Genomic DNA, 9,814 nt, shown 5'->3' with positions numbered 1-9,814 from the left:
TGTACACAGTGTTAATTATTTCATAGAGGATTCAGAGTTTATCAAGTTTGGGAAAAAGCTGTCTTTCAGTCTGTTTGTGTGTGTGCGGGTTGATCTAAAACGTTTACCTGATGGAAGGAGCTCAAACAAGGCATTTCCAGGGTGAGTGTTGTTTTTGATAATGTTTTTGGCCCTTCTCAAGCTGCGAGTATTATACAAAAGTTTGGAGCTTGCCTGTGGCCACACTAAGCCGAAAGCGCCCGCTCTCGTCAGATTGCGGAAGCTAAGCGGCTTCAGGCCTGGTTAGTAGCTGCATGGGAGACCGGCTGTGAACCCCAGGTGCTGCAGGTGTTTTTTTGGGTTTGAGGCCCAATGGCTATGAGCACACGTGGGAAGCCTCACCTTCAAGGCGCCGTTCCGGCGCCTTGGAGGTTGCCTGCGGCCACACTAAGCCGAAAGCGCCCGCTCTCGTCAGATCGCGGAAGCTAAGCGGCTTCAGGCCTGGTTAGTAGCTGCATGGGAGACCGGCTGTGAACCCCAGGTGCTGCAGGTGTTTTTTTGGGTTTGAGGCCCAATGGCTATGAGCACGCGTGGGAAGCCTCACCTTCAAGGCGCCGGAACGGCGCCTTGGAGGTTGCCTGCGGCCACACTAAGCCGAAAGCGCCCGCTCTCGTCAGATTGCGGAAGCTAAGCGGCTTCAGGCCTGGTTAGTAGCTGCATGGGAGACTGGCTGTGAACCCCAGGTGCTGCAGGTGTTTTTTTGGGTTTGAGGCCCAATGGCTATGAGCACGCGTGGGAAGCCTCACCTTCAAGGCGCCGGAACGGCGCCCTGGAGGTTGCCTGTGGCCACACTAAGCCGAAAGCGCCCGCTCTCGTCAGATCGCGGAAGCTAAGCGGCTTCAGGCCTGGTTAGTAGCTGCATGGGAGACTGGCTGTGAACCCCAGGTGCTGCAGGCGTTTTTTTGGGTTTGAGACCCAATGGCTATGAGCACGCGTGGGAAGCCTCACCTTCAAGGCGCCGGAACGGCGCCCTGGAGGTTGCCTGCGGCCACACTAAGCCGAAAGCGCCCGCTCTCGTCAGATCGCGGAAGCTAAGCGGCTTCAGGCCTGGTTAGTAGCTGCATGGGAGACCGGCTGTGAACCCCAGGTGCTGCAGGCGTTTTTTTGGGTTTGAGACCCAATGGCTATGAGCACGCGTGGGAAGCCTCACCTTCAAGGCGCCGGAACGGCGCCCTGGAGGTTGCCTGCGGCCACACTAAGCCTAAAGCGCCCGCTCTCGTCAGATCGCGGAAGCTAAGCGGCTTCAGGCCTGGTTAGTAGCTGCATGGGAGACCGGCTGTGAACCCCAGGTGCTGCAGGCATTTTTTTGGGTTTGAGGCCCAATGGCTATGAGCACGCGTGGCAAGCCTCACCTTCAAGGCGCCGGAACGGTGCCTTGGAGGTTGCCTGCGTCCACACTAAGCCGAAAGCGTCAGATCGCGGAAGCTAAGCGGCTTCAGGCCTGGTTAGTAGCTGCATGGGAGACCGGCTGTGAACCCCAGGTGCTGCAGGCGTTTTTTTGGGTTTGAGGCCCAATGGCTATGAGCACGCGTGGGAAGCCTCACCTTCAAGGCGCCGTTCCGGCGACTTGGAGGTTGCCTGCGGCCACACTAAGCCGAAAGCGCCCGCTCTCGTCAGATCGCGGAAGCTAAGCGGCTTCAGGCCTGGTTAGTAGTTGCATGGGAGACCGGCTGTGAACCCCAGGTGCTGCAGGCGTTTTTTTGGGTTTGAGGCCCAATGGCTATGAGCACGCGTGGGAAGCCTCACCTTCAAGGCGCCGGAACGGCGCCCTGGAGGTTGCCTGCGGCTACACTAAGCCGAAAGCGCCCGCTCTCGTCAGATCGCGGAAGCTAAGTGGCTTCAGGCCTGGTTAGTAGCTGCATGGGAGACCGGCTGTGAACCCCAGGTGCTGCAGGCGTTTTTTTGGGTTTGAGACCCAATGGCTATGAGCACGCATGGGAAGCCTCACCTTCAAAGCGCCGGAACGGCGCCCTGGAGGTTGCCTGCGGCCACACTAAGCTGAAAGCGCCCGCGCTCGTCAGATCGCGGAAGCTAAGCGGCTTCAGGCCTGGTTAGTAGCTGCATGGGAGACCGGCTGTGAACCCCAGGTGCTGCAGGCGTTTTTTTGGGTTTGAGACCCAATGGCTATGAGCACGCGTGGGAAGCCTCACCTTCAAGGCGCCGGAACGGCGCCTTGGAGGTTGCCTGCGGCCACACTAAGCCGAAAGCGCCCGCTCTCGTCAGATTGCGGAAGCTAAGCGGCTTCAGGCCTGGTTAGTAGCTGCATGGGAGACCGGCTGTGAACCCCAGGTGCTGCAGGCGGTTTTTTGGGTTTGAGGCCCAATGGCTATGAGCACGCGTGGGAAGCCTCACCTTCAAGGCGCCGGAACGGCGCCTTGGAGGTTGCCTGCGGCCACGCTAAGCCGAAAGCGCCCGCTCTCGTCAGATCGCGGAAGCTAAGCGGCTTCAGGCCTGGTTAGTAGCTGCATGGGAGACTGGCTGTGAACCCCAGGTGCTGCAGGCGTTTTTTTTGGGTTTGAGACCCAATGGCTATGAGCACGCGTGGGAAGCCTCACCTTCAAGGCGCCGGAACGGCGCCCTGGAGGTTGCCTGCGGCCACACTAAGCCGAAAGCGCCCGCTCTCGTCAGATCGCGGAAGCTAAGCGGCTTCAGGCCTGGTTAGTAGCTGCATGGGAGACCGGCTGTGAACCCCAGGTGCTGCAGGCATTATTTTGGGTTTGAGGCCCAATGGCTATGAGCACGCGTGGGAAGCCTCACCTTCAAGGCGCCGTTCCGGCGCCTTGGAGGTTGCCTGCGGCCACACTAAGCCGAATGCGCCCGCTCTCGTCAGATCGCGGAAGCTAAGCGGCTTCAGGCCTGGTTAGTAGCTGCATGGGAGACCGGCTGTGAACCCCAGGTGCTGCAGGCGTTTTTTTGGGTTTGAGGCCCAATGGCTATGAGCACGCGTGGGAAGCCTCACCTTCAAGGCGCCGAAACGGCGCCTTGGAGGTTGCCTGCGGCCACACTAAGCCGAAAGCGCCCGCTCTCGTCAGATTGCGGAAGCTAAGCGGCTTCAGGCCTGGTTAGTAGCTGCATGGGAGACCGGCTGTGAACCCCAGGTGCTGCAGGCGGTTTTTTGGGTTTGAGGCCCAATGGCTATGAGCACGCGTGGGAAGCCTCACCTTCAAGGCGCCGGAACGGCGCCTTGGAGGTTGCCTGCGGCCACGCTAAGCCGAAAGCGCCCGCTCTCGTCAGATCGCGGAAGCTAAGCGGCTTCAGGCCTGGTTAGTAGCTGCATGGGAGACTGGCTGTGAACCCCAGGTGCTGCAGGCGTTTTTTTTGGGTTTGAGACCCAATGGCTATGAGCACGCGTGGGAAGCCTCACCTTCAAGGCGCCGGAACGGCGCCCTGGAGGTTGCCTGCGGCCACACTAAGCCGAAAGCGCCCGCTCTCGTCAGATCGCGGAAGCTAAGCGGCTTCAGGCCTGGTTAGTAGCTGCATGGGAGACCGGCTGTGAACCCCAGGTGCTGCAGGCATTATTTTGGGTTTGAGGCCCAATGGCTATGAGCACGCGTGGGAAGCCTCACCTTCAAGGCGCCGTTCCGGCGCCTTGGAGGTTGCCTGCGGCCACACTAAGCCGAATGCGCCCGCTCTCGTCAGATCGCGGAAGCTAAGCGGCTTCAGGCCTGGTTAGTAGCTGCATGGGAGACCGGCTGTGAACCCCAGGTGCTGCAGGCGTTTTTTTGGGTTTGAGGCCCAATGGCTATGAGCACGCGTGGGAAGCCTCACCTTCAAGGCGCCGTTCCGGCGCCTTGGAGGTTGCCTGCGGCCACACTAAGCCGAATGCGCCCGCTCTCGTCAGATCGCGGAAGCTAAGCGGCTTCAGGCCTGGTTAGTAGCTGCATGGGAGACCGGCTGTGAACCCCAGGTGCTGCAGGCGTTTTTTTGGGTTTGAGGCCCAATGGCTATGAGCACGCGTGGGAAGCCTCACCTTCAAGGCGCCGGAACGGCGCCTTGGAGGTTGCCTGCGGCCACACTAAGCCGAAAGTGCCCGCTCTCGTCAGATCGTGGAAGCTAAGCGGCTTCAGGCCTGGTTAGTAGCTGCATGGGAGACCGGCTGTGAACCCCATGTGCTGCAGGCATTTTTTTGGGTTTGAGGCCCAATGGCTATGAGCACGCGTGGGAAGCCTCACCTTCAAGGCGCCGGAACGGCGCCTTGGAGGTTGCCTGCGGCCACACTAAGCCAAAAGCGCCCGCTCTCGTCAGATCGCGGAAGCTAAGCGGCTTCAGGCCTGGTTAGTAGCTGCATGGGAGACCGGCTGTGAACCCCAGGTGCTGCAGGCGTTTTTTTGGGTTTGAGGCCCAATGGCTATGAGCACGCGTGGGAAGCCTCACCTTCAAGGCGCCGGAACGGCGCCCTGGAGGTTGCCTGCGGCCACACTAAGCCGAAAGCGCCCGCTCTCGTCAGATCGCGGAAGCTAAGCGGCTTCAGGCCTGGTTAGTAGCTGCATGGGAGACTGGCTGTGAACCCCAGGTGCTGCAGGTGTTTTTTTGGGTTTGAGACCCAATGGCTATGAGCACGCGTGGGAAGCCTCACCTTCAAGGCGCCGGAACGGCGCCCTGGAGGTTGCCTGCGGCCACACTAAGCCGAAAGCGCCCGCTCTCGTCAGATCGCGGAAGCTAAGTGGCTTCAGGCCTGGTTAGTAGCTGCATGGGAGACCGGCTGTGAACCCCAGGTGCTGCAGGCGTTTTTTTGGGTTTGAGGCCCAATGGCTATGAGCACGCGTGGGAAGCCTCACCTTCAAGGCGCCGGAACGGCGCCTTGGAGGTTGCCTGCGGCCACACTAAGCCGAAAGCGCCCGCTCTCGTCAGATCGCGGAAGCTAAGCGGCTTCAGGCCTGGTTAGTAGCTGCATGGGACACCGGCTGTGAACCCCAGGTGCTGCAGGCGTTTTTTTGGGTTTGAGGCCCAATGGCTATGAGCACGCGTGGGAAGCCTCACCTTCAAGGCGCCGGAACGGCGCCCTGGAGGTTGCCTGCGGCCACACTAAGCCGAAAGCGCCCGCTCTCGTCAGATTGTGGAAGCTAAGCGGCTTCAGGCCTGGTTAGTAGCTGCATGGGAGACTGGCTGTGAACCCCAGGTGCTGCAGGCGTTTTTTTTGGGTTTGAGACCCAATGGCTATGAGCACGCGTGGGAAGCCTCACCTTCAAGGCGCCGGAACGGCGCCCTGGAAGTTGCCTGCGGCCACACTAAGCCGAAAGCGCCCGCTCTCGTCAGATCGCGGAAGCTAAGCGGCTTCAGGCCTGGTTAGTAGCTGCATGGGAGACCGGCTGTGAACCCCAGGTGCTGCAGGTGTTTTTTTGGGTTTGAGGCCCAATGGCTATGAGCACGCGTGGGAAGCCTCACCTTCAAGGCGCCGGAACGGCGCCTTGGAGGTTGCCTGCGGCCACACTAAGCCGAAAGCGCCCGCTCTCGTCAGATCGTGGAAGCTAAGCGGCTTCAGGCCTGGTTAGTAGCTGCATGGGAGACCGGCTGTGAACCCCAGGTGCTGCAGGCATTTTTTGGGGTTTGAGGCCCAATGGCTATGAGCACGCGTGGGAAGCCTCACCTTCAAGGCGCCGGAACGGCGCCTTGGAGGTTACCTGCGGCCACACTAAGCCGAAAGCGTCAGATCGCGGAAGCTAAGCGGCTTCAGGCCTGGTTAGTAGCTGCATGGGAGACCGGCTGTGAACCCCAGGTGCTGCAGGCGTTTTTTTGGGTTTGAGGCCCAATGGCTATGAGCACGCGTGGGAAGCCTCACCTTCAAGGCGCCGGAACGGCGCCCTGGAGGTTGCCTGCGGCCACACTAAGCCGAATGCGCCCGCTCTCGTCAGATCGCGGAAGCTAAGCGGCTTCAGGCCTGGTTAGTAGCTGCATGGGAGACCGGCTGTGAACCCCAGGTGCTGCAGGCGTTTTTTTGGGTTTGAGGCCCAATGGCTATGAGCACGCGTGGGAAGCCTCACCTTCAAGGCGCCGGAACGGCGCCTTGTAGGTTGCCTGCGGCCACACTAAGCCGAAAGTGCCCGCTCTCGTCAGATCGTGGAAGCTAAGCGGCTTCAGGCCTGGTTAGTAGCTGCATGGGAGACCGGCTGTGAACCCCATGTGCTGCAGGCATTTTTTTGGGTTTGAGGCCCAATGGCTATGAGCACGCGTGGGAAGCCTCACCTTCAAGGCGCCGGAACGGCGCCTTGGAGGTTGCCTGCGGCCACACTAAGCCAAAAGCGCCCGCTCTCGTCAGATCGCGGAAGCTAAGCGGCTTCAGGCCTGGTTAGTAGCTGCATGGGAGACCGGCTGTGAACCCCAGGTGCTGCAGGCGTTTTTTTGGGTTTGAGGCCCAATGGCTATGAGCACGCGTGGGAAGCCTCACCTTCAAGGCGCCGTTCCGGCGCCTTGGAGGTTGCCTGCGGCCACACTAAGCCGAAAGCGCCCGCTCTCGTCAGATCGCGGAAGCTAAGCGGCTTCAGGCCTGGTTGGTAGCTGCATGGGAGACTGGCTGTGAACCCCAGGTGCTGCAGGCGTTTTTTTGGGTTTGAGGCCCAATGGCTATGAGCACGCGTGGGAAGCCTCACCTTCAAGGCGCCAAAACGGCGCCTTGGAGGTTGCCTGCGGCCACACTAAGCCGAAAGCGCCCGCTCTCGTCAGATCGCGGAAGCTAAGCGGCTTCAGGCCTGGTTAGTAGCTGCATGGGAGACCGGCTGTGAACCCCAGGTGCTGCAGGCGTTTTTTTGGGTTTGAGGCCCAATGGCTATGAGCATGCGTGGGAAGCCTCACCTTCAAGGCGCCGCAACGGCGCCTTGGAGGTTGCCTGCGGCCACACTAAGCCAAAAGCGCCCGCTCTCGTCAGATCGCGGAAGCTAAGCGGCTTCAGGCCTGGTTAGTAGCTGCATGGGAGACCGGCTGTGAACCCCAGGTGCTGCAGGCGTTGTTTTGGGTTTGAGGCCCAATGGCTATGAGCACGCGTGGGAAGCCTCACCTTCAAGGCGCCGGAACGGCGCCTTGGAGGTTGCCTGCGGCCACACTAAGCCGAAAGCGCCCGCTCTCGTCAGATCGCGGAAGCCAAGCGACTTCAGGCCTGGTTAGTAGCTGCATGGGAGACCGGCTGTGAACCCCAGGTGCTGCAGGCTTTTTTTTGGGTTTGAGCCCCAATGGCTATGAGCACGCGTGGGAAGCCTCACCTTCAAGGCGCCGGAACGGCGCCTTGGAGGTTGCCTGCGGCCACACTAAGCCGAAAGCGCCTGCTCTCGTTAGATCGTGGAAGCTAAGCGGCTTCAGGCCTGGTTAGTAGCTGCATGGGAGACCGGCTGTGAACCCCAGGTGCTGCAGGTGTTTTTTTGGGTTTGAGGCCCAATGGCTATGAGCACGCGTGGGAAGCCTCACCTTCAAGACGCCAGAACGGCGCCTTGGAGGTTGCCTGCGGCCACACTAAGCCGAAAGCGCCCGCTCTCGTCAGATCGCGGAAGCTAAGCGGCTTCAGGCCTGGTTAGTAGCTGCATGGGAGACCGGCTGTGAACCCCAGGTGCTGCAGGCGGTTTTTTGGGTTTGAGGCCCAATGGCTATGAGCACGCGTGGGAAGCCTCACCTTCAAGGCGCCGGAACGGCGCCTTGGAGGTCGCCTGCGGCCACACTAAGCCGAAAGCGCCCGCTCTCGTCAGATCGTGGAAGCTAAGTGGCTTCAGGCCTGGTTAGTAGCTGCATGGGAGACCGGCTGTGAACCCCAGGTGCTGCAGGCGTTTTTTTGGGTTTGAGGCCCAATGGCTATGAGCACGCGTGGGAAGCCTCACCTTCAAGGCGCCGGAACGGCGCCTTGGAGGTTGCCTGCGGCCACACTAAGCCGAAAGCGCCCACTCTCATCAGATCGCGGAAGCTAAGCGGCTTCAGGCCTGGTTAGTAGCTGCATGGGAGACCGGCTGTGAACCCCAGGTGCTGCAGGCGTTTTTTTGGGTTTGAGGCCCAATGGCTATGAGCACGCGTGGGAAGCCTCACCTTGGAGGTTGCCTGCGGCCACACTAAGCCGAAAGCGCCCGCTCTCGTCAGATCGCGGAAGCTAAGCGGCTTCAGGCCTGGTTAGTAGCTGCATGGTAGACCGGCTGTGAACCCCAGGTGCTGCAGGCGTTTTTTTGGGTTTGAGGCCCAATGGCTATGAGCACGCGTGGGAAGCCTCACCTTCAAGGCGCCGGAACGGCGCCTTCGAGGTTTCCTGCGGCCACACTAAGCCGAAAGCGCCCGCTCTCGTCAGATCGCGGAAGCTAAGCGGCTTCAGGCCTGGTTAGTAGCTGCATGGGAGACCGGCTGTGAAGCCCAGGAGCTGCAGGCGTTTTTTTGGGTTTGAGGCCCAATGGCTATGAGCACGCGTGGGAAGCCTCACCTTTAAGGCGCCGGAACGGCGCCTTGGATGTTGCCTGCGGCCACACTAAGCCGAAAGCGCCCGCTCTCGTCAGATTGTGGAAGCTAAGTGGCTTCAGGCCTGGTTAGTAGCTGCATGGGAGACCGGCTGTGAACCCCAGGTGCTGCAGGCGTTGTTTTGGGTTTGAGGCCCAATGGCTATGAGCACGCGTGGGAAGCCTCACCTTCAAGACGCCGGAACGGCGCCTTGGAGGTTGCCTGCGGCCACACTAAGCCGAAAGCGCCCGCTCTCGTCAGATCGCGGAAGCTAAGCGGCTTCAGGCCTGGTTAGTAGCTGCATGGGAGACTGGCTGTGAACCCCAGGTGCTGCAGGTGGTTTTTTGGGTTTGAGGCCCAATGGCTATGAGCACGCGTGGGAAGCCTCACCTTCAAGGCGCCGGAACGGCGCCTTGGAGGTTGCCTGCGGCCACACTAAGCCGAAAGCGCCCGCTCTCGTCAGATCGCGGAAGCTAAGCGGCTTCAGGCCTGGTTAGTAGCTGCATGGGAGACTGGCTGTGAACCCCAGGTGCTGCAGGCGTTTTTTTGGGTTTGAGGCCCAATGGCTATGAGCACGCGTGGGAAGCCTCACCTTCAAGGCGCCGGAACGGCGCCTTGGAGGTTGCCTGCGGCCACACTAAGCCGAAAGCGCCCGCTCTCGTCAGATCGTGGAAGCTAAGCAGCTTCAGGCCTGGTTAGTAGCTGCATGGGAGACCGGCTGTGAACCCCAGGTGCTGCAGGCGTTTTTTTGGGTTTGAGGCCCAATGGCTATGAGCACGCGTGGGAAGCCTCACCTTCAAGGCGCCGGAACGGCGCCTTGGAGGTTGCCTGCGGCCACACTAAGCCGAAAGCGCCCGCTCTCGTCAGATCGCGGAAGCTAAATGGCTTCAGGCCTGGTTAGTAGCTGCATGGGAGACAGGCTGTGAACCCCAGGTGCTGCAGGTGTTTTTTTGGGTTTGAGGCCCAATGGCTATGAGCACGCGTGGGAAGCCTCACCTTCAAGACGCCAGAACGGCGCCTTGGAGGTTGCCTGCGGCCACACTAAGCCAAAAGCGCCCGCTCTCGTCAGATCGCGGAAGCTAAGCGGCTTCAGGCCTGGTTAGTAGCTGCATGGGAGACTGGCTGTGAACCCCAGGTGCTGCAGGCGGTTTTTTGGGTTTGAGGCCCAATGGCTATGAGCACGCGTGGGAAGCCTCACCTTCAAGGCGCCGGAACAGCGCCTTGGAGGTCGCCTGCGGCCACACTAAGCCTAAAGCGCCCGCTCTCGTCAGATCGTGGAAGCTAAGTGGCTTCAGGCCTGGTTAGTAGCTGCATGGGAGACCGGCTGTGAACCCCAGGTGCTGCAGGCGTTTTTTTGGGTTTGAGGCCCAATGGCTAT

General features: G+C 60.5%; 11 non-coding genes and 35 pseudogenes across 11 annotated transcripts; all 46 read left to right on the top strand.

Moving 5' to 3' along the window:
- The first annotated feature begins 211 nt into the window (after positions 1-211).
- Positions 212-330, top strand: LOC137549286 (5S ribosomal RNA; annotated as a pseudogene).
- Positions 331-413: 83 nt separating this feature from the next.
- LOC137557495 (5S ribosomal RNA) lies at positions 414-532 on the top strand (annotated as a pseudogene).
- Positions 533-615: 83 nt separating this feature from the next.
- LOC137550635 (5S ribosomal RNA) lies at positions 616-734 on the top strand (annotated as a pseudogene).
- Positions 735-817: 83 nt separating this feature from the next.
- On the top strand, positions 818-936 carry LOC137547635 (5S ribosomal RNA; annotated as a pseudogene).
- An 83-nt stretch (positions 937-1,019) lies between these two features.
- Positions 1,020-1,138, top strand: LOC137556232 (5S ribosomal RNA). Its single transcript, XR_011028890.1, has one exon. It is a non-coding gene; the product is annotated as a 5S ribosomal RNA (ribosomal RNA).
- An 83-nt stretch (positions 1,139-1,221) lies between these two features.
- LOC137556852 (5S ribosomal RNA) lies at positions 1,222-1,340 on the top strand. Its single transcript, XR_011029490.1, has one exon. It is a non-coding gene; the product is annotated as a 5S ribosomal RNA (ribosomal RNA).
- A 275-nt stretch (positions 1,341-1,615) lies between these two features.
- On the top strand, positions 1,616-1,734 carry LOC137558095 (5S ribosomal RNA). The gene has a single exon (XR_011029658.1). It is a non-coding gene; the product is annotated as a 5S ribosomal RNA (ribosomal RNA).
- Positions 1,735-1,817: 83 nt separating this feature from the next.
- LOC137559541 (5S ribosomal RNA) lies at positions 1,818-1,936 on the top strand (annotated as a pseudogene).
- Positions 1,937-2,019: 83 nt separating this feature from the next.
- On the top strand, positions 2,020-2,138 carry LOC137548725 (5S ribosomal RNA; annotated as a pseudogene).
- Positions 2,139-2,221: 83 nt separating this feature from the next.
- LOC137558856 (5S ribosomal RNA) lies at positions 2,222-2,340 on the top strand (annotated as a pseudogene).
- An 83-nt stretch (positions 2,341-2,423) lies between these two features.
- On the top strand, positions 2,424-2,542 carry LOC137548277 (5S ribosomal RNA; annotated as a pseudogene).
- An 84-nt stretch (positions 2,543-2,626) lies between these two features.
- LOC137549145 (5S ribosomal RNA) lies at positions 2,627-2,745 on the top strand. The gene has a single exon (XR_011026784.1). It is a non-coding gene; the product is annotated as a 5S ribosomal RNA (ribosomal RNA).
- An 83-nt stretch (positions 2,746-2,828) lies between these two features.
- Positions 2,829-2,947, top strand: LOC137556741 (5S ribosomal RNA). The gene has a single exon (XR_011029380.1). It is a non-coding gene; the product is annotated as a 5S ribosomal RNA (ribosomal RNA).
- An 83-nt stretch (positions 2,948-3,030) lies between these two features.
- LOC137558855 (5S ribosomal RNA) lies at positions 3,031-3,149 on the top strand (annotated as a pseudogene).
- An 83-nt stretch (positions 3,150-3,232) lies between these two features.
- On the top strand, positions 3,233-3,351 carry LOC137548275 (5S ribosomal RNA; annotated as a pseudogene).
- An 84-nt stretch (positions 3,352-3,435) lies between these two features.
- Positions 3,436-3,554, top strand: LOC137549133 (5S ribosomal RNA). The gene has a single exon (XR_011026782.1). It is a non-coding gene; the product is annotated as a 5S ribosomal RNA (ribosomal RNA).
- An 83-nt stretch (positions 3,555-3,637) lies between these two features.
- Positions 3,638-3,756, top strand: LOC137556739 (5S ribosomal RNA). Its single transcript, XR_011029378.1, has one exon. It is a non-coding gene; the product is annotated as a 5S ribosomal RNA (ribosomal RNA).
- Positions 3,757-3,839: 83 nt separating this feature from the next.
- Positions 3,840-3,958, top strand: LOC137556738 (5S ribosomal RNA). Its single transcript, XR_011029377.1, has one exon. It is a non-coding gene; the product is annotated as a 5S ribosomal RNA (ribosomal RNA).
- An 83-nt stretch (positions 3,959-4,041) lies between these two features.
- LOC137551185 (5S ribosomal RNA) lies at positions 4,042-4,160 on the top strand (annotated as a pseudogene).
- An 83-nt stretch (positions 4,161-4,243) lies between these two features.
- Positions 4,244-4,362, top strand: LOC137558965 (5S ribosomal RNA; annotated as a pseudogene).
- Positions 4,363-4,445: 83 nt separating this feature from the next.
- Positions 4,446-4,564, top strand: LOC137547972 (5S ribosomal RNA; annotated as a pseudogene).
- Positions 4,565-4,647: 83 nt separating this feature from the next.
- LOC137558099 (5S ribosomal RNA) lies at positions 4,648-4,766 on the top strand (annotated as a pseudogene).
- Positions 4,767-4,849: 83 nt separating this feature from the next.
- LOC137557944 (5S ribosomal RNA) lies at positions 4,850-4,968 on the top strand (annotated as a pseudogene).
- An 83-nt stretch (positions 4,969-5,051) lies between these two features.
- Positions 5,052-5,170, top strand: LOC137551361 (5S ribosomal RNA; annotated as a pseudogene).
- Positions 5,171-5,254: 84 nt separating this feature from the next.
- Positions 5,255-5,373, top strand: LOC137557493 (5S ribosomal RNA; annotated as a pseudogene).
- Positions 5,374-5,456: 83 nt separating this feature from the next.
- Positions 5,457-5,575, top strand: LOC137557933 (5S ribosomal RNA; annotated as a pseudogene).
- A 275-nt stretch (positions 5,576-5,850) lies between these two features.
- Positions 5,851-5,969, top strand: LOC137556737 (5S ribosomal RNA). The gene has a single exon (XR_011029376.1). It is a non-coding gene; the product is annotated as a 5S ribosomal RNA (ribosomal RNA).
- An 83-nt stretch (positions 5,970-6,052) lies between these two features.
- On the top strand, positions 6,053-6,171 carry LOC137551184 (5S ribosomal RNA; annotated as a pseudogene).
- An 83-nt stretch (positions 6,172-6,254) lies between these two features.
- LOC137558964 (5S ribosomal RNA) lies at positions 6,255-6,373 on the top strand (annotated as a pseudogene).
- Positions 6,374-6,456: 83 nt separating this feature from the next.
- LOC137548514 (5S ribosomal RNA) lies at positions 6,457-6,575 on the top strand (annotated as a pseudogene).
- An 83-nt stretch (positions 6,576-6,658) lies between these two features.
- LOC137556231 (5S ribosomal RNA) lies at positions 6,659-6,777 on the top strand. Its single transcript, XR_011028889.1, has one exon. It is a non-coding gene; the product is annotated as a 5S ribosomal RNA (ribosomal RNA).
- An 83-nt stretch (positions 6,778-6,860) lies between these two features.
- LOC137558963 (5S ribosomal RNA) lies at positions 6,861-6,979 on the top strand (annotated as a pseudogene).
- An 83-nt stretch (positions 6,980-7,062) lies between these two features.
- Positions 7,063-7,181, top strand: LOC137547539 (5S ribosomal RNA; annotated as a pseudogene).
- An 83-nt stretch (positions 7,182-7,264) lies between these two features.
- Positions 7,265-7,383, top strand: LOC137550794 (5S ribosomal RNA; annotated as a pseudogene).
- An 83-nt stretch (positions 7,384-7,466) lies between these two features.
- LOC137556230 (5S ribosomal RNA) lies at positions 7,467-7,585 on the top strand. Its single transcript, XR_011028888.1, has one exon. It is a non-coding gene; the product is annotated as a 5S ribosomal RNA (ribosomal RNA).
- Positions 7,586-7,668: 83 nt separating this feature from the next.
- LOC137548642 (5S ribosomal RNA) lies at positions 7,669-7,787 on the top strand (annotated as a pseudogene).
- Positions 7,788-7,870: 83 nt separating this feature from the next.
- LOC137559304 (5S ribosomal RNA) lies at positions 7,871-7,989 on the top strand (annotated as a pseudogene).
- A 61-nt stretch (positions 7,990-8,050) lies between these two features.
- LOC137558323 (5S ribosomal RNA) lies at positions 8,051-8,169 on the top strand (annotated as a pseudogene).
- An 83-nt stretch (positions 8,170-8,252) lies between these two features.
- LOC137547682 (5S ribosomal RNA) lies at positions 8,253-8,371 on the top strand (annotated as a pseudogene).
- Positions 8,372-8,454: 83 nt separating this feature from the next.
- LOC137551197 (5S ribosomal RNA) lies at positions 8,455-8,573 on the top strand (annotated as a pseudogene).
- Positions 8,574-8,656: 83 nt separating this feature from the next.
- LOC137547971 (5S ribosomal RNA) lies at positions 8,657-8,775 on the top strand (annotated as a pseudogene).
- Positions 8,776-8,858: 83 nt separating this feature from the next.
- Positions 8,859-8,977, top strand: LOC137558417 (5S ribosomal RNA; annotated as a pseudogene).
- Positions 8,978-9,060: 83 nt separating this feature from the next.
- Positions 9,061-9,179, top strand: LOC137549303 (5S ribosomal RNA; annotated as a pseudogene).
- An 83-nt stretch (positions 9,180-9,262) lies between these two features.
- LOC137552783 (5S ribosomal RNA) lies at positions 9,263-9,381 on the top strand (annotated as a pseudogene).
- Positions 9,382-9,464: 83 nt separating this feature from the next.
- Positions 9,465-9,583, top strand: LOC137549095 (5S ribosomal RNA; annotated as a pseudogene).
- Positions 9,584-9,666: 83 nt separating this feature from the next.
- LOC137549275 (5S ribosomal RNA) lies at positions 9,667-9,785 on the top strand (annotated as a pseudogene).
- Positions 9,786-9,814: the final 29 nt, after the last annotated feature.

Source organism: Hyperolius riggenbachi, chromosome 2, assembly GCF_040937935.1.
Source record: "Hyperolius riggenbachi isolate aHypRig1 chromosome 2, aHypRig1.pri, whole genome shotgun sequence".
In the NCBI taxonomy this organism is placed as follows: Eukaryota; Metazoa; Chordata; class Amphibia; order Anura; family Hyperoliidae; genus Hyperolius; species Hyperolius riggenbachi.
The sequence above is the reverse complement of the archived record's forward strand: the minus strand, read 5'-3'. Positions and strand labels throughout refer to the sequence as shown.